Here is an 18823-nt window from a genome sequence, read left to right on the forward strand (position 1 = left end):
GAAAAATCATGCTAGGGCTTATTTTCGGGGTAGGTCTTGTTTTAGGGGAAACAGAGTAACAATGCTAAGTGAAGCCTTTCCTGCACTGCTGTGTGAAATGCCTCCTTTTATTTTTTAACTTGTATAGACCTTTACCAACTGATTTATTCTCCATAGGAAGAAACAAGAACGTATCAGAACTTATTTGCTGGGCTAACCTGGTTCTACAGATGATTTAAGTTGAAATTTTAGATCTGGTTGATTCATTTTCAGTGCTGAACAGATTGTGCCTCATTAAAGACCATCAAGTCTATTGCAATTACTGTCACTTGTGTAATGCCAGTAACTCAGCATGTCAAAGTGCTTGACAAAGAACTGGGAACTGCAGGTGAGAGCTGGGAAGGGAAGAGATCCAGGATCTTCCCATGTTTCCATAGCGACTCAGTGGCAGAGTCACGTAGAGAATCCCTGCTGGGTTTGTGTGCTGGTTTTGGCCACAATAGCATTAATTTTCTTCGTAGTAGCTAGTATGGGGCTATGTTTTGGATTTGTGCTGGAAACGGGGTTGATAACACAGGGATGTTTTAGTTACTGCTCGGCAGGGCCTTACACAGTGTAGAAGGCCTTTGCTGCTCCTCACATCACCCACCAGCAAGTGGGCTGGGGGGGACAAGGAGCTGGGACAACTGACCCCGGCTGACCAAAGGGATGTTCCACACCATGTGAGCTCATGCTCAGCATATAAAGTGGGAGGGGGAGGAAGGAAAAGGGAACGTTCAGAATGACAGCATTTGTCTTCCAAAGTAACCACTACACATGATGGAGCCCGACTTTCCTGGGGTTGGCCGAACACCCGCCGATGGGAAAGGGTGAATGAATCCCTTGTTTCGTTTTGCTTGCGTGCAGGGCTTTTGCTTTACCTATTAAACTCTTTTTATCTCAACCCACGAATTTTCTCACTTTTACCTTTCCAATTCTATCCCCCTTCCTGCAGCGGAGAGAGTGAGCGAGTGGCTGTGTGGGGCTTAGTTGCCAGTTGGGATTAAACCACGACAGTTTGGTTACATTTTGCCTGTCTCTGACTGTCAGTCCAAGGATATAGTTCATTAGTCTACTTTTCCGCAAAGGGCCATGAAAAAATTAAATGAGATTCATCTTGTGGAAGTACAATTAAAACATAATTTCTGATATAAATAGACTACTTATTTTCCTTCCTTTGCTACCATGTAACTTCTCCAACTTTGCTGTCAGCAATAACATGGTGAGAGCTGGGAATTTATGTTGAACTGGCACAGAAACCAAATTCTTTGTCCCTATATTTAGCATTCCCACATGCTAAATTTCAGACAGGTCGGTTTTTCTGTCGTTTCTCCCTCTAGCAGCCAAATTGCCCGTCCCTCGGGAATCGTCTCCCCAGGAAGATTCTTGCCACGCAGCCGCTGCTGCTCCCTGGGGCTCTGCTGCCACCTAGCCACCCTCCACCTCCAGCCCGGCTTTCTTCTCCGGGAACCCTCCTGTTCCCTTGGGGGCCGAGGTGGCCCCTGCGAGCATGAGAAAAGACGAGTGGTCCTTTGTCACTGTCCCTAAAGAGGGATGGCAGTGGCTGTGCGGCTGCAAGAAAGTGCCTTGCACTTGTTCAGTTGTTCAATTAAGCAGTTGTTCAATTTCTGCCTGAGGAAACTTGTCTTTTAAACCTTCGCATTGATAAAGCTCCGTCTAGCAATTTTGGTTCTTTTCACCTGAACACTGGCAGATAGTTTATCAGCACTTAAAGCAGTGTCGTTTGATCTGTTGGCTCAGAAGACTTTTTGAAAGCGTTACAAGCACTTTCAAATTACAAACATACAAACTCCAAACAACAGCAAAACCCGTTTTTGAGGAGAGTGCAGGTGCAAAGCTCCTTTCTATAGCTGCTGCAGATCTTAAAGTAACAGCTCGCTAAAGTATTCCATCAGAAAGACAGCATAAGGTGTATCGTAGTCAGAAAAACATATTCAATAAAACCAAACCAGAAAACAACTAAGGAAAGAACATATATGTAAATATAAAATAGAAAGCAATTATACATCTGTGTATGATTTTAAAATGAAGTATTAGTTCTAAAAGTTTATTTAGAAGTACGCTCCATTCTCCAGGAACTTGCTTGAGTCTGTTCATTTACCATTTTACTTCTTTACTAAAGTAGCCAGAGGGAAAATAAATGGAAGAAGATGTTCTGTGCAGAAAAGTGCCCTAGTTCAGCTGCAGTAATCTATGCAAAACACCCAGGACTTAAGAAAGCATCAAATCCACCAGCAGCTCTTCTTTTATATCCTCCTGCTTTCCGTCTCTATAAGATCAGAGTGGTGGCGTTTGCGTTGAGCCCTGATTTTGGACCCCATGATGTTCTTCAGTAGTTCTCGGTACAGCCAGGGCTGAGCAGAGCCTGACAGGAGCAAGAGCTTCCCTGCTGTCGTCTGGCTGATGCTGGACCCTGCCACAAAAAAGAGGGCTTGCCCTCATCCCAGAGCACCCAGAATTTTCAGGATCTCTGCTGATCCCCAGCCCCATGTTTAGGAATTCTCATTTAGGAACATCACCTGGGAGTTTAATTTGGGTTTAGTAAGCAATCCTATCATGCTCTGTGTTTGTATTCATGCTATCTTTTTGTTTTGTCTCCCTAACACTGTGTTCTTCCTATATTTTCTCTTCCATTTCTCACCACACTCTCACCCAGTATCTCAAACCACCATAGTCTGGCAAATCAAAATAAATAACAAAAATTAAGATGTGGTGATTCTCTGTATTTTATTATCTCCAATAAACTGCCAGTCACCTGTTGTCGTGAAGGGTTGTTGGGCATTTGAACAGGCTGCCCGGGGAAGTGGTTGAGTCCCCATCCCTGGTGGTGTGTAGATGTGGCACTTCGGGACATGGTTTAGCGGTGGACTTGGCAGTGTTCGGTTAACGGTTGGAGCTGATGATCTTAAAGGTCTAATCCAACCTAAATGACTCTCTGATGCTATGAACATAAAACTCGTCTATAGCTGAGATGCGTCTGGGGGAAGGAAGTACCTGGACTTCCACTAGATGGTGAAGTTGTAAAGCTTAAGCGGGATGAGAGAGTTCCCAGAGCAGGGAGATGCTGGGACTCTGCAGAGCTGGGGCTGGACGGGGTGTTGGGGCTCTGGGGGTGTGCAGGTTGCCCATGTTCCTCCCAGCACCCACGGATGGGGAGCAGCGGGGTCACACCAGGGCATCGCAGCACTGCGGTGGCAGATGCATGGGGCACCACTGAAATACAGATTTTTTTTTTTTTTTTTTTTGTCCAAGTGAGGAAAAAGGTGAATCATTAGATAAATGGGAAAATGAATAGCTGCGTATTCTTTCTTTAAAGACCTAGTTTATCAGGGCAAGAGTCATTTATCCCATGAGGATTTGTCAGCTGTTGTCCTGACCTTATAAACAATTTGGTTTTCAGACAGTTTTACCATCTGCTTTGATTTTAGGCTTTTTTTTTTTTTTTTGAGATTAGTTTGTACAGTGTCAGCATTTAAATACTGGGAGAAATAGACAGGGATAATTATACTGTAGATGAGGCTTAAAAAAAAAAAGCACCCAACTTCTATCAGGGTCATTAAAAGAAATTTGCATAACATTAGGTTTCCACTGAGATTTTTTGACTCATGCAAATGAAAGCAAGATTTAGAAAGTTAAAGTTTGAACTGTCATTTCAGTTTGTGAACACAGGTCCCCGAAAAAGGAACTTGATGAAAGTTTCATGAAGGTCTTGCACTCTGTTTTGCTTTTAGGATGAAAACACGAACCACTATCATTTTACAAAAGTTCTTTATTTTGGGATTATAAAATACAGTTTGGTCTTCCAAACATTACCAAGAGTTCTGATAGCACAAGCCCTTTTTACACTCAATTTTCTGCTACTGAATGAGCTCTACTTTATGCATTTCTGCATTTCCACTGTGTATAGTATGCATTATTTTAGTTACTGTCTAAAGTACATCAAAAGAAAAATATTTGTAGCAAATATGCACCCAACAGGCTATGCTATATAAGCATTAAATATCACATCCTACAGCAGAGTCTGCTGCTGGTCACAATGTTTTAGAAGCAATTTTCAAGCAAACTGAAGCCCCCTTTTACAATCTCTTCTGTCCAGAAAAAATAGTTGAAAAACACAGGTTAGAGCTCGCTCTGTCACCCATTTTTCTTTTTATTGCATGTAAAAGCTGCTCCCGCAGATCCGTGCAGATGGTGATCCAGTGGCTGGATGTGGTGCAGGATCTGATTTTCCCCTTTGCGCTCCTGCACGCCGCTTGCTTCGCTGCGCGGATTTTCCTTTGCCTGACTCGAGCCTGTGTGCAGTGGGAAGCAGGATGCCATGTACCACCTTTTCAGCCTCAAACACGGCAAAAGCGTTCGTTGAGCGAATTGATGTTTACAGCAATGAGTGAGTTTGAAATATTCCACAACATATGGTTGGTTATCTCACATCCACTACAAGCATTTGTAAATATGAACATTTTCAAGTTATTCAGGGCAGTATTTCATTAATGAAGTGGGAAATGTAGTAGTTTCTCAGACTTTTGAGTGCCTGTTGCAATTAAATGATGGCTGATTTTCTTGAAGGTGGTTTATCTCTTTTCCTCATGATGATCTGCAGCTATTGGCTATAGCGGCTCATTGCCAATAGAGAAAAATCCTAAAAGTTACATACTGAGAGTCTATACTAAGAAACAGTCCTTTTGTCTTGCTTAGAATCGATATTTAGCTCTTAATTTTAGATGCACAAATCATAGATTTTCATGTTTCTCTCTTGAAATATGTTGGGGAAAACTGCACAGGAAATTTGGGTCACAGTCATTCTGCGAGGAGTCCCTTTCTTCCCGAATCTTACAGCATCAAAACCAGGCGGAGCAGGGAAAAAAAAACCCCAACAAACCCTAAGAAGCAAAGATGTATCTCATTCTCATCTTCCAAATTCTCTGGTCTCTCTCTCTTGCTTTGGATGTGGAAGCCAGGATGTGCAAGGGCGGAGGGAGGAGTGATTATGAGTTTTGTTGCAGCTTCTTACTTCTCTCGCAGCAATTTTATGCACAGAATGGAGATACCTGGAGAGACAGATTGAGCTGAAGCAGTGCTTCTAACAGTAAGGTTCCTGCATCATCTCCCTGTTTCCAGCAACAAGCTTATATTGAAGGTGAAGCAGAACCAGCTCTGTCTGCCCCCATGGGGAATGTCACTGCCACTCTCATTGCTTAGTCACCCTACTTAGCCTCTTATGTCTTGGTGCAACTAAATATAAATAAGAAGTCCTTGATCCGACCAGCCCCTCCATCCATCTTCTGCTGCCTGTCCCTCCACTCAAAGGCTACCCCGAGCTGGCTGCAATCCGGCTCTGAAACTGCCATTCTTACAAGATCCTTGTAGTGTTTGCCTGGCTAAACCCCCTCCATTTAAATCCCCTTTGGCTTCTCATTGCTCTTAAATTTCTGGACTGCATGCTCTTTGTTGGAGCTGTGTCCTTCTGTGGCTTTCCTGCTCTTTTGCTCTCCCTGCTCCCCAGTCTATGGAGAACCATTCTATTCTGTCCAGCTACTGGCTTTGAATTCAGGTGTTTTTTCTCTAATTTCAGACCTGTCTCTCTGCACACTGTCCTAGATGACAGCATTTGTCTCAGAGATCTCCTCATCATTGCCTGCTGTTAATTTCTAACTAAAACCTATTCTGGTAAAAAATGAATTCAAGATTATTATATTTTTTTTTAATTGTCACAAGTAACAAAAGTTATTAGACCTGTCAGTCAGCTTCTCCACAAGCTCTTTTGAACTTTCTCCTACACAAGTGAATGAGACCAGACCTTGGTGCTGCCATTTCCTTCTAAAGACTTTTTTCTTTCTCCCTACAAAATACTCCTCATCCCCAGTCCTGACATCTCCCCAACAGTCAAAATCATCCCCTTCAACCAATCTAATTTTCCACTCATCTGTGGCTATTCTGTCTACATTAGAGGATTTTTTAATTGCTTTCTCAAATACACATGGGAATACCATAGCAACTTCTCAATGCAGCAAATCTGTTTCTTCAGTAATTATTACCCTAATTAACATCCAAATGCTAGCAATGCTCACTCTGCTGATTAAATTTCCATTGAGTTCTGTTACTCACCACAATTAGAGCTGGATTCCAGACTGGTGAAGGTAGTCTCTAAATTAGGATCTATTTAATTGGTCTTCCCTGAATGCTTCTGCACTTCGGCAGAGAAACGTATGTGCTTGTATTTCTATTCATTTATGAGCATCCATCAGTGTTCTGCCACACGATGCCTCACACCAGCAGTGGAGCCAGCAGGGCTCTGTAGGTTGAAGACAATACTGGTTGTGACAATGGCTCTAAAATCTTATAAATGATTTGCATACATCCCTTCCCCCCCCCTTTTTTTGCAGGCAGCTCTTCCATCAGATGTCAATGTTGTAATTAATTTCTCTGCCTTCTGTGTTGTCATCTTTATGTTTGATTTCCCTCCTCTGTATTTATAATCTACAACTGATATTACGTGATGTCTCTGTTTCCTATATTCTTTGAATGAGGGACTGTCCTTATTTTTCTGCTTGATCTATGTTTGTGCAAGCTGAGTGGACTGCACTAGGTATGATGGTTAATATAGCACGAGGGCATTAATTCTGTGAGCTTGACTGTCATCTGACACCCAGAAGACTTGGATGTGACTAAATATTTGGACAAGGAACCATTTGGGAATTTTAGTTACCATGGATTAAGACCTTGTGGATGAGCCAAAAATCTAAAATCTTTTAATATTGAATATTATTAATATTCCATATTAAAGGAAATTTAAAATTGCAGTTAAGACAACATAACTTCCAGCTGCTCTTGAAAGAGTTATCTTCCTCTTACACTCCCCATCCATATACACACTGCCACCCTTTCTTTTGGATCAGTAAAGGGACATAAATTTAGGACATTAGTTAGGGACATAAACTGGCAGACCGCTGATTGCATTCTTTGAGAAGGGGGATAATTTTCCACTGCTTTAACTCTGTGAAATAGCTCACCGAGAGGTCAGCCAAGCCTCAGCTTGTGTGCCAGGGAGGCTGGGACCACACAGCCCAGGGCAGGGAGCAGGGGGGACACAAGGCAGCATCTTTCGGTGGCCACTGGCTCTTAGATGGGTCCTGCTGTAATATCACAGCAAACCCTTGGCCCACAGAAGCTGAAAGATAACGACTTTGTTTAACCCCATCATCATATTGACAGTAATTTTTAAAATTGGGGAGTGCATAGACAAAGGAGATCACAATACATGATTATTGTTCTAAGGCACCACTGGAATATAAAGAACTTTTATTTCTTGAAATTAAAAACTTTCAGGCTTCCTTTAACAGTTATTTTTTTGGAGAGAAAAAAGAATTGAGAGAAGTTAGATCTTGTTTGCAGAGACACTTTTATAAATACCAAATTATTTGCTCAGGGTTGTTTTTGGCAAAGTGAAGGTGCTTTTGTGCAACTGTCTTGAAAGGTTTGTGTGAGTCTAAATGAGAGAGAAATCCCATGTGATTGATGAGGAATGACAGATCCTGAACAACGGCTAATGAATTCAGCACAAGAGTCATCTGTTGAAATTTTATCTCTGTGCAAAAGGCCAACACAGGTCTCGTCCTTTATTTAAATCTCATGTTGCGACTACTTAAAGCGCTCGCACTTGTAAACTTTCTTAGCACAGGACAGAGAATTTGACACCTAGGGAGCTGGTTGTCAGCAATCCCGCTGAATTATAATAATAAATGTGTGCATAGTTATTTAATTGAAAAACGTAGAAAGACTAATTACTTTCTAAGAACAAATGCCAGCTCCTAGATAAGCTGCAGCTGATTCCTTTTGGGTGGGAGGGGGGAAATAGAGGGCGTGGGAAGGGGATTACCTGAGAGTCCCCTGGAGAGTGCTTAGCCAACCAAAAGCTGGAGTCACAAAATCACCCAACCTCTCCCCCGGGTCAGCCGATGGTTAAAGGAGCTGCTGGACCCACACACAATCTGTCTCTCCACCCAGTAACTAATTAAAGGAAATAGATGCCTGAATGGCTACAGAAAATTGTCTTCAGCTGTCTCCAACTACTTATCATCCTCACTCACCTCAAGACCTTCTCCAGATAAACAATAAAGCCATAACAAGCCCGGCAGAACTGACAGTGAGTTTTCCCTTCATAAAAACTGAGCCAGGGATAATGTGCAGCTACTTTAACAGCCATGCCTGTTCTAGCTAACTTTTAGCCTCGGGTGGCAAACCATGGGCTTTAAATCACTGGTTTTACTACTGTTTGCTCTTTCCTTGCTTTTAGTAACTCCAGGCAAGTGATTTAGGGCAATTACACCTTATTACATATATTTATTCTTGATTCTCACCTGTCATTTTGTGGCCTCTGTCTACTGAGTTATTCTCAGAGATACAAAGAGCCACTGTGTAGAAGTGGCTTCTCTGGAGTCATGTCACATCTTGAGAGCATGACTTATCTCTGGGACCATCAAGTTAAATCCTCAGATTACACAGAAGCTCAAATTCAAATACTGGCAACAGAGGTTTCAACAGTAATGTCTGAAGAGAGCATACCAGCACCATTTAGTTTTCTTTGGACTGCTCTGGTAGTATAAATGGGGATTGAAACTGAATCCTGGGGGCAAGGGGGTTTCCTACAGGCCAACATAAAGCACAGGAGCCATATGAGCATCTACCGGGGCGCTGAGTGCCAAGTGGGGATAACCCTCCGCAGCAAAGCAACGGTAGCGGTGATAAAACCAGACTCACCTTGATCATCTCGAGGCTGGTCTGAGCTGTGTTAAAGCCCGGCAGCTTAAGCCGGGATCTGCAGGACTGGAGAAAGAGGAGAGGGAAGAGCTCTGTGCAGGTGGGTTGAGATTCATGGCAGCACCTGGATATGCAAGCGTTTGTCTGTCTTTCTGTCTGTATGACCTCTCTTAAGCTCCAGGCAATTTGTTACGTACTGTCTTTCACAAATACTTTCAAACCTATGTGCTGTTGGAAGTGCACAGATTTAGGGACCTGCTAGATTCTGCAAATCAAGGTTTGTGGCAGTGGCCTGGCCACATATTCCCTTCTTATGCCCTGATGCAATGGGACAATTCCGTGCCCCTTCCTCTTGTGTGGGGTCATGTCAGTGAAGGGGTTCCTGCATCACCACAGATTTATTTATTGTTAATGCTATGGTAAATGTGTTCTGTTTGCATGGGCATAGATCAAAAGTGGTGTTAATGGAGCAATAATAGTGCAACACTGGGTTAGAGGAAAGAAGAACAAGGCTTATGTCAGCCTCCTGATAAGGACTCAGTGTGGAATTGCAAATGGGCAGGTGACAAGGGAAGCTGAGATCCCATGTTGCAAACTGCTGACATTTTCCCCGATTCCTGTTTCATGACTGCAAGTGTTTGCTCAGGAAAAGTTTCTCTTAAAAAAAAAAAAATCCTATATTTCTTTAAAAAAATATATCAGACATTTAAAATGTGCTTTTCTCTTGACTTAAATGTTACAGTGGAAACATTCTTATGTGTCATTATTGTAAAATGAAAAGAAAAATGTCAAGGCTAAGTCATTGCTATCATTTATATGGCCCTGGGCTGCTTTTGAATTGAGAGATGCCAGCAATGGGCTGCTGTAATTTTCCTGTTGCAAGCTGGAGAAGATCTGTTTATCACAGAGGTTGGGACATATCAACCATGTGCATCCTCCTAAACCCCTTTAAAACTGTTAAACATTCACTTAATGCTTACCTTAGATTAGAAATGAATGTACGTAATTCCCACGTTGTTATTTCTCCACTTTTTTTTTTTTTTTTTTGTCACAGTACTTTTGGAAGGAATAATTTATTAAAAATCACTTTGATAAACCTACTGAACTGAATGGTATCACCGTTTATCTGTGAACTTGTTCTCTAATTCCTTCTCCCTCATCATCCAGTTTTTTCCTCCTGAGTGTTTAGTTAGATGATGCTTACAAGAAGTTAAATGTTTAACTGTAACTAGGAGAGATATGTAGCTATGTTTTTTGTCCTTTGGTCTGACAGGTTTTATGTTCTTTTGTTTTTCCTTCATTAGGCTAATTTTGTGTCATGAACTTCTGTGGAGAATTACAGTTATGCAAATTTAAGTAAATTAGCCTTCATTAAGCCCTGCATAGATGCCACTAAATTTTACTACTGGTTCCCAGGATAGCTAGTTAAAGTTAGTTTCAGCATGTTTACATTGAGCTTCATCTGATCAGTCATAAGCCTGAAAAATATTGTTGGGGTTTGGTTATACTGCTGTGAGACGAAACCAAAGTCAAGTATAATAACAGTATTCAGGGCAGAATATTTAATTTAAAAGAGCAAACCAAACACTGCACATCTGGCAAAGTTAGAAAGGAAGCTACAGTTGAAATATTTTAAGTGATCAGTGAAGATGCAAATAACCTTAAGTGCCCCAGAGTGCCACCAGGCACTGGAGGCTCCAGCCAAATTAGCTTGTTACTGACAATGCATTGCATTATTTTAGCCATGCTTCTGTGACTCTGGCAGCGTTACAGAGCGGAGTTGAATTTGTCAGCTGTCTCACACAGTCACTTGTTATCTTCACTACGGGGCTGGTGTATTTTCCCATGGGGAGGCTTTGCTGCCCAGGATCCTGGGGTGTGTTGAGCCTCAGCTCTGTCCTGTGTCCATCCCTAAGCCTCATACCAAAGTTTAAAGAGCAGCAATATCCAGACACTGCTCTACCATTGTGCAAATCAGGCTTTTGGACATACATTTGGAGTCCTTGAGTGGTTTTTACCTCCTCTAGATTTGTAATTTCCCATTACACCACAGTGGGAAGTTGGCAGAGAATCTGATGATCCAGTTCAGCACGTGCAATCAGAGGTTTGCTCAGATGTTTGAAGACGGGTATAAACCTTTTATCTCTTATCAAATCCTTTGTGAAATGGCACCTTCAGCAGTTTACAAATGCTCATCACATGAAGATGTGTGTGTTGTTAACAGTGACAATCGTGCTGTTTAGTAAAATGGACAAGAGAAAAGCTACATCAAGAAACAGTCTTGATCCATCTCATCAGCTCCCTCTTTGGAGGGTGGACACTATTAGATGACTCAGAAAAGAATGTACCTATCTGGTTCACACTGGAAATATATCAGTCATGCCACAAATTGTAATTCCTTTTGCTTTCCCTCTGCCAGAATAATGACAGTGGAGGGTATGTTCACAATGTGATGTGCGTCGCCCAGTTGTTTATTCCATTCAGTGTGTGACGATTGTCCCATTCCTGTGCAAAGAACAGGAATCTCAGTGTGACAGAGTTGTCCATTTCTTGTTGTTGGTGGGTTTTTTTGTTTGGTGGCGTTGGGTTTTGGTGTGTTATAAATTTGGAGGAAATGACAGTGACAAGATTAAGTTCAGGACGCATTAGCCAACTGCTCATCTGCCTGCAGAAGGAAGAAAGCTCTCTGAAGTTAAATGTAGGTTATATTAATGGGAGAAACAGGAAATTATGGGTTTCCTACACAACACTTCCACCATGACTGAGGGAATCTGTCCCTGTGTTTCTGAGTTGGGCTGTAGTGATATTCTTGAGGACCCTGTATTAAAACAGCTCTTAGAAACTCTTCTCTCCTCATTCCCTGAAAAAGGAGCTTTGTCTCTGTGACCTGCAGACCTCACCACAATAGTTCACATATTTGTAGCTAGTTAATTTACTAGCTGCAAAGCACTGCACGCTGAGGATGAACTGAGAGGTCCTGAGAAAGGAGAAATCTCTTGGCTTGCTTGGGGGAAAAAAAAAAAAAAAGTCCACTTGTTTCATCCTAAATTCTGAGTCGTGACATTTGCCTCCCTCTTGAAACATCAGCTGAGGCTGAAGCTCCAGGTCTTGCATTTTTAACGCGTTCAGTTCATCGGGACCTTATTTAACTCCGAGACCTCCTTTCTCTCTGAGATTTTGATTCAACGTGATGAGTGCACTCTACAGGAACGAGGGATCAGTCAACAAAGTGCACGAGCCGGCAGAAGCCGGGAGCTCGGCCCCTGCGGCACCAGGCGCTGCCTGCAGAGCTTGTGCTCATGAGGACCTACAGTGCTCGACACTTACCTTTTTTATTCCGAGAGGGACTTAAATACGAGCTTTGCATCACAGCTTTCTTGTGATTGAACAATACATTAAAAGCCACATGTATCCTCGTAGAGATTCAAAAGGAGAGATGCTTTAGCTCTACATAATTTTTTTTGCAAGGGGTTCAGCTCTCAAAGCGGTGAGGTTTTAAAGTCTGTGGAGCTATGATTTGAAAGATTGTGGTTTTTCTCTGTTTAGAGGATGATGTGTGGCTCCATTCTGTTGAGTTGTGGTTGTAAATGAGCATTTTATAACTGTGGTGAGAAGGATATGGGATGTTTAATGGCTAAGTAAACAGGTTTGCTTTAACTTCTGAATAACTGGGCTTCTGGAAGCAGGTGGGGGGGGATGCAGGGAGATGAAGGGGAGGGGAGAAGAGAGAAAAGAATGCCAGAAATGTCACAGTAGTTAAAGACCTACATGCAAATATCCCAGACATAAATGTCTTGCATCTCAGCTTCAGTTAAAGATCTTGCTGGAAAGGAGAGCTGATCAAAGAGAGTATTTAAAAAGACACTTAAAGTACCCTTGATTTTAATAAAAGCACAAATCTGGATTCAAGATACAAGTACATCCTAATGTAAAAGCTCATGTTTGTGGTTCCTCTGCTCCAGAAAAATGTGGGGTTTTTTTATCCCTCTGCCCCATGCAGGGAGGCACTATTGATGTTCAGCGCTGCAGCCAAAGAGGGTCGGCTTCCTGCTGCCACGTTAGGACTGGTGTATTCCCTTCCAATTTCCCGTGTTTTTTTCTACTTACTCTCTCTTCACCGCAGCTTTCACCACTCCTTTTGGCAAAAAGCTTCCAGACACGTACTCCTCTCTGACTGCGTGAAAACATCGACGTAGCACAAGACCCAGAAAACAATCAAGGAATCTGCACAAATAGGAAGGGGTCGCCTGTACCAGACAATACCAAAAGCCAAGTTTTCTCTTTGCAGAAGCCCCAGGAAGGCTTCCATCCTGCTCAGGGCACAGCCTGTGTTACCGCGGGCAGGACAGCACTGCCGTGTCGAGGAGGAACATTTCGTTTAAAGCAGCCACTGCTCCTGCCCGCTTGGGGCTACAGAACCTCCTCCACACAACCCCACTTCTCCTCCCTTATCTCCTCTGCAAGACAAGCAGCAACTTGGGTTTTTCACTGAAGATTTTAATTTACGAGAGAAACAAAGCTTCACCCAAGCAGATAAATCATGCCTTGTGTCTGGAGAGACTATGTAATTAATTCCAAAGTCTTTAAAGAATACGACCGGAGTTGGCTCTGACCGGAGAGAACAGTGTGTGCTTTTCCATATATCTTGCATTTAATCCTGCAAGAGTAACACCTAGTTGTTCTTGGAACAGTTGGACCTCAGAGATGTGTTTCAGCAAATACACTCACTCTGGATGAGCCAGATCAGGCTTCAGAAGGTTGAGCTGTCTTTCTCCAAACAGGGAGGCTAGCTTGCTACTGAACCCCATGACATTTTCTCTGAGTCATTTTCCGTTCCCGGCAAATGGCTTTGTTAATTGGAATAATTTTTTTTTTTTTCAGTGGTTTTCCCTCTTCAAGCTCTTGTTTTGAAAAGTTCACTGAATAGTCTACGTTTTTCCTACATTATAAATCTTTGATAATTTGCGTATTGACTCATGGGCCCTTTAAGAAATATGTATCTTTGGCTCAGAATTGTCACTATTTGTCCACTTGATAACCATTTTTGCTCTGGGTTGCAGTATTTGTGCAGTTCCCCTGTTTTTATGTGCATGTGTTAGACCGCTGCCTTCTATAAGCAAGAAAGTCTTGTTTTTCAGGTGTAATCACTCTGAAGATGGCAATGCAATCTTAATGACTTGCAGAGAAGATAAAAATATTGAAACCATGGCAACCTCCAAAATTCCAAGCTGATGCCCAACTTTGCTCCTTTTAGAAATGCAACCTGTTCACGTTGCACAAACAAACCTAGGGCAGATGCAGCCTGAGCGGAGGGCTTGGCTCAAAACAAACTAGAAAATCCAGCTACTCTGCCCATCTTCTCAGCCGACAAAAGTTATTTCAAAGGTAGCCTGCTCTCCCCCATTCACATCTTTTCTAGATCCAGCACGGCCACAATTTCCTTTTCTTTCTGTGAATCTCCCAGTAAGTTTTCACACCCTCTGCTTTTTTATCCATGTACCTAAGCAGAAAGATTCTGTTACAAGTTTAGTGGCTCTTTTTTTGCTAGATTCCGTGGAGATAAATTCAGCCAGAAATCCCAGAGTCTGTCTCAATATAATTACCATGTTTCTAGGGAGAATATGCAGTTATGCGTGTTCTCATGCTCATAGGTTCGGCACCACAAGGTAGATGACAAACACTTTTGTGTAACTCGGGTTTTGTCTGTCAGCTTTGGTATGTTCAGAGGACTAATTTCCAGGCACAAGATATACCACAATTCACAAGCATGAAGGTCAAGTGAGGGATAAATATCTGCGGAAGTGAGTGAAAAAGGGAGGAGCCTGTTTCAGAAATACCAGACTATAAATAAGTTTTAACTGTATACAAATTGTTTGTTCCTCTTGTTCCAGTGCTTCCTTTTTCCCTTTTTGGCATTTTGTGAGCCAGGCATAGTGTCTGAAAACAGCAGAAAGCAGAGTGCGTTAGTGTCATTTCACTGTTAATGCTGGAAGAATAATTGCCACTGAATCAAATGCTAAAATGAATCCCACATTAAATATTCACCTCCAAGGATGCCTGTTGATGGCTTCTGTCAAATAACCAGCAAGAGCCTGTCATTGGAAAGCCTACATACAAAGTCAGCCTGAGATATAGTCCTCCTTCCCACTCTCTACTGTTTATATTGGGCCTTGTAATTAGTGTGTTTACAATGATGAACGGATCTTTTTATTAGATTTATTTATAATAGCAATTCCGTATGTAATAAGTCATGTGCTGAACGCTATGTGCTGCAAAGCTGGTTCTTCGAAAAAAGGGCTCCTTCACAAGATGACCGTACAAGTCTTTCAGAGGATACAACGAAAATAACAGACCAGACTTGAGCTCTTTCTACGCTCCTGTCTGCTTCCACCACTACCATTTTCACCTTTTGGCATGTGAAGAAGAGTGAGTCCAGGACAGAAAGAGAGGAGGGAATTGCAGATGCCGCAAGGCGGGTATGCTGAAGAAACAGCAGCAAGCCACTGTTCAGAATTTGGAGCATACCCGTGGTGGGGCAGAGGAACCGCCCCAGTGTATCAGCCTTGCTCTGCTGAGCACTGTGTTGTCGGTAGCCCTACATGAAGCTATGCCGTACCATATAAATATAATTTGTCTTCAAAAAGAGAGAGATTTGGTGCCTCAGAACAAATGCAACCGTTTTTGGTTTTATCCAGCAATCTTCTACGTGAAGACTCGCATCATACTTCTTCCGTTCAACTAGTTTCTTTACCTGCTCCAGGACCATTCTGCTGCCATTTGGTGATGTTTCCCGAAAACTTCCCTGAAACCAAGAGGTATTGACAGGACAACTGAGGCAGGTTAAGTCAGGCAGTGCTGTTTCACACGCGGTCCCTGGAAGAGCCTGCTTGGGCTGTGGGGCTCAGTGGTTTCAACCAGCCAGGTAATGACGTTTCATCTGGACAGTTCCACACAGTGTTCACGCTATATCCCAGCACATGCCAGGGTCCAAAATCGCCTCTCAATATGTTTCAATAATCCTAGGACCTTTAGCATACTGTGTCAGAAGAAGAGAAGGAAAGGCCAAACACTCTGCAGTTTCAAAGCAGGAGCAGCTTTGTATTTTTGCAAATAGAAACCATATCTGCCTCTTTAAAAACACAAAACTCTGAGATGAACACACCTGCAGCTAATTCTTCCTATTTTCTTCCAAGCCCAGGAGCCTTTTCTTTTCCTGTTCCCCCTTTGTCTAATACTTGTTTGGCTCTGATTTTTCTCAGGCTACCTGAGGTTTTGAATTTTCAAGAAAAAGGGGAGCTCTAAGGAATGAACTTTTAAAGTGAAAATACAGTAATCAACAGCTACAGAGTGCAGGGCCAACAATTTTGCTCTAAAAAAATAATGTGATAAAAAAAGTGCAACGAATCATCTTCAAGCTGCAACTGTTTTCAGGTGCAATTTTAGCATGGAATGAAATTTTCAAGAATAAAATTTTTGGTCCAGATATTCTCATGTGAGTAAAGCTGCCAGCTTGACTTCAAACTCCCCTGCAAGTAGGAGTTAGAGGACCTGAATCCAGGACTGGGAGGGGAGACTGGGCATTTTCTTTTAATTAGAAATGGCTGGTGCAGATAAGTCAGGAAACTCGGTGTGGGACTCAGCTAAGGCCCTTCATCTTGTGTTTGCTTACTTGTCACATTTGTGTATTAAATTAATGATGAAGAGGAAATAAAGCTCCCATTTCAGAGTGAGTTCCCCATTACAAAGGTCCTGGGGTCCTGGTAAGTGGTTTGAAATGCCTCTTTTTGGGGATGCCTGGCTAGAACTAGGCAGACGCATCACCATGAGCATCAGCTCTCACTCAATCTCCCCTTCTCCAAACCGTGTCGTGATGATGGCTTGAACATTATGGCATGAAACACCACTTGACAATGCTAAATCTTTGACTTCTGAGAGGAGAAATTGTCATCTAGATCAGCCTCTGAGGAGTTACTTGATTTGTACTGGGTCTTTGGTGTCAGTAAGGCAAATTTTTCCCTTTTGGAGTTACGATTTTTATAGAGTAATGGGCTGATTTGCCAAGGGCCAGCAGAGCTGAAGGCGAATGGCTGAGAAATTCAGGAGGTGCCAAATAACAGCAAAACTTTAAACATCAGCATTCTATCTCTATTGGTCACCAAGGGACCGTTTTCTTGAAAGCTCTTACCCCTTGAAGGTGCTGTTAGTTTTGTTCAGAATCTGGCCTGCAGAGTTAGAAGCAATGTTTTAAGATAGCTTGAGCTATGACTAAAGTTCCTTTTTATTTTAAAGAATGCAACCCACAGACTGCAAACAGAAGAAGACAAGGATGTCTCAAGACAATTCTTTAAAAAGTTCTAGCTGATGACCTCCTTTACTTATTTCTTCTGACTCAAAAAAGAGTAAATGGTGATCACTGGTAGAGATGTGACTGATGGACGCTTAGTAACCTTTGCCATGTTATTAGAGGTTTCTCAGCTGTCTAATTTTGCAGACAACAACAATACATACCATTTTCATAGGGGATTCATTTTCCAAGCTGTAACAGCTGAAGTTTGTCCATGAATACAAACAGAATGTGCTGCCTGCTGGGATTTGAGCAGTACCTTGCAGCTAGGCAGTTCACTTTAAATTCTGCTTGAGGACAAGTTATTTAGTAAACATAACTTTACCATTTACATAAAGCTGGTTCAGTTATAATACAATTGAATGTCACTCTTGGCTGAAGGCCTCTGGTGAACGCTTTCTTAGAATTATTGTTATCTTTAAGCCAGAATGATTTAATCTTCAGTGTGATGAGTTCTCTGAATTCTCTACACTTTTTTGCAATGTATCTCAGCAAGAATGAAACCAGCATCTGACTCTTTATGCTTCATTTTAATAAACAACTCAGAAAAAATATCCACTGAAAACTAAATGTTGATGCATTTCACTTTGTGTCATTAATGAGGGGAAATTGCTTTGTTAGTCTGTCCATGGATGATGAAACCAAACATCTCATATAGACCAAGGTCTATCAAGAAATGTGCTTTGTATATTGCTATCACAATTAGATTTATCACTTTAGGGTAGCTTGATGAATAACTAGTAGGAGAACACAGGAAAATTCAGGTAAAATTTATGCTGCAATAAAGCAACGAAAGTTTGAAAGCTATAATGGGAATCTGAGATTAGTTATGGAGATGTGATTCTGAACCACAGATTGCTGTCATTTTCAAATCAGATCATCCGCTACGAACCAAGCTAATACACTGGATATAAACAGCAAATCAGTCAATCAACAGTAGTCAAAGAAGTTATGAATACACCGTGTACTCAAACATATGCTGCTTCAGAATTAAATCACGGCTTCTACTGCTAAGCAAACATATGACAAAAGAAAATGCCCGACACCAGAATATTAGCAAAATAGATGCTTGAAAAATCAATACTTGCCTGAAATAATGGCTCTCTTCTGGAGGTGAAATAGCGGTATGTATAGATGTGGTACAAAATAATAGTAGAAAATAATGTTATGGGTCCCAAACTGTACTTGGCTTACCTGGCTGCGATAGCCTTGTCTTGCTGTGGTGCTGTGCCTTTGAACCCCACTGGGAACTAAATAATAGAGTGAAAAAAAAAAAAACAGAAATAAAGGAGTATTTGAAAAATTGAGTGTGATACAAATATAGATGCTCTTACTTAGATGATCTGCTCTGGGTAAATAAAAGACTGGAAGTTAAATTGCGTGATGAATCTGCAGCTGCGTTAGAATAATTCAGAGTGGCACTAGAATAAGTGGTAAGAATAACTACTAGCTATTCTGATAAAAGGTGCAATAATAAGGAGTTACGAATCAAATTAAAAACTGTAAAATGTAGCAAAAGGAATTGAAAACTTTGCTTTCCAGATAATAGCTATTTTTAATATACACATTTATAAATGTTACTTTGAAATGTTTAATTTCTGTAACAACATGATAACATGCTTGTCTATGCACTGTTCTAGTTTGGCTCTTAAAAGTGGGACTTACTTTCTAAGTACCAAAATA

This window comes from Caloenas nicobarica, chromosome 13 (genome assembly GCF_036013445.1).
Source record: "Caloenas nicobarica isolate bCalNic1 chromosome 13, bCalNic1.hap1, whole genome shotgun sequence".
NCBI lineage: Eukaryota > Metazoa > Chordata > Aves > Columbiformes > Columbidae > Caloenas > Caloenas nicobarica.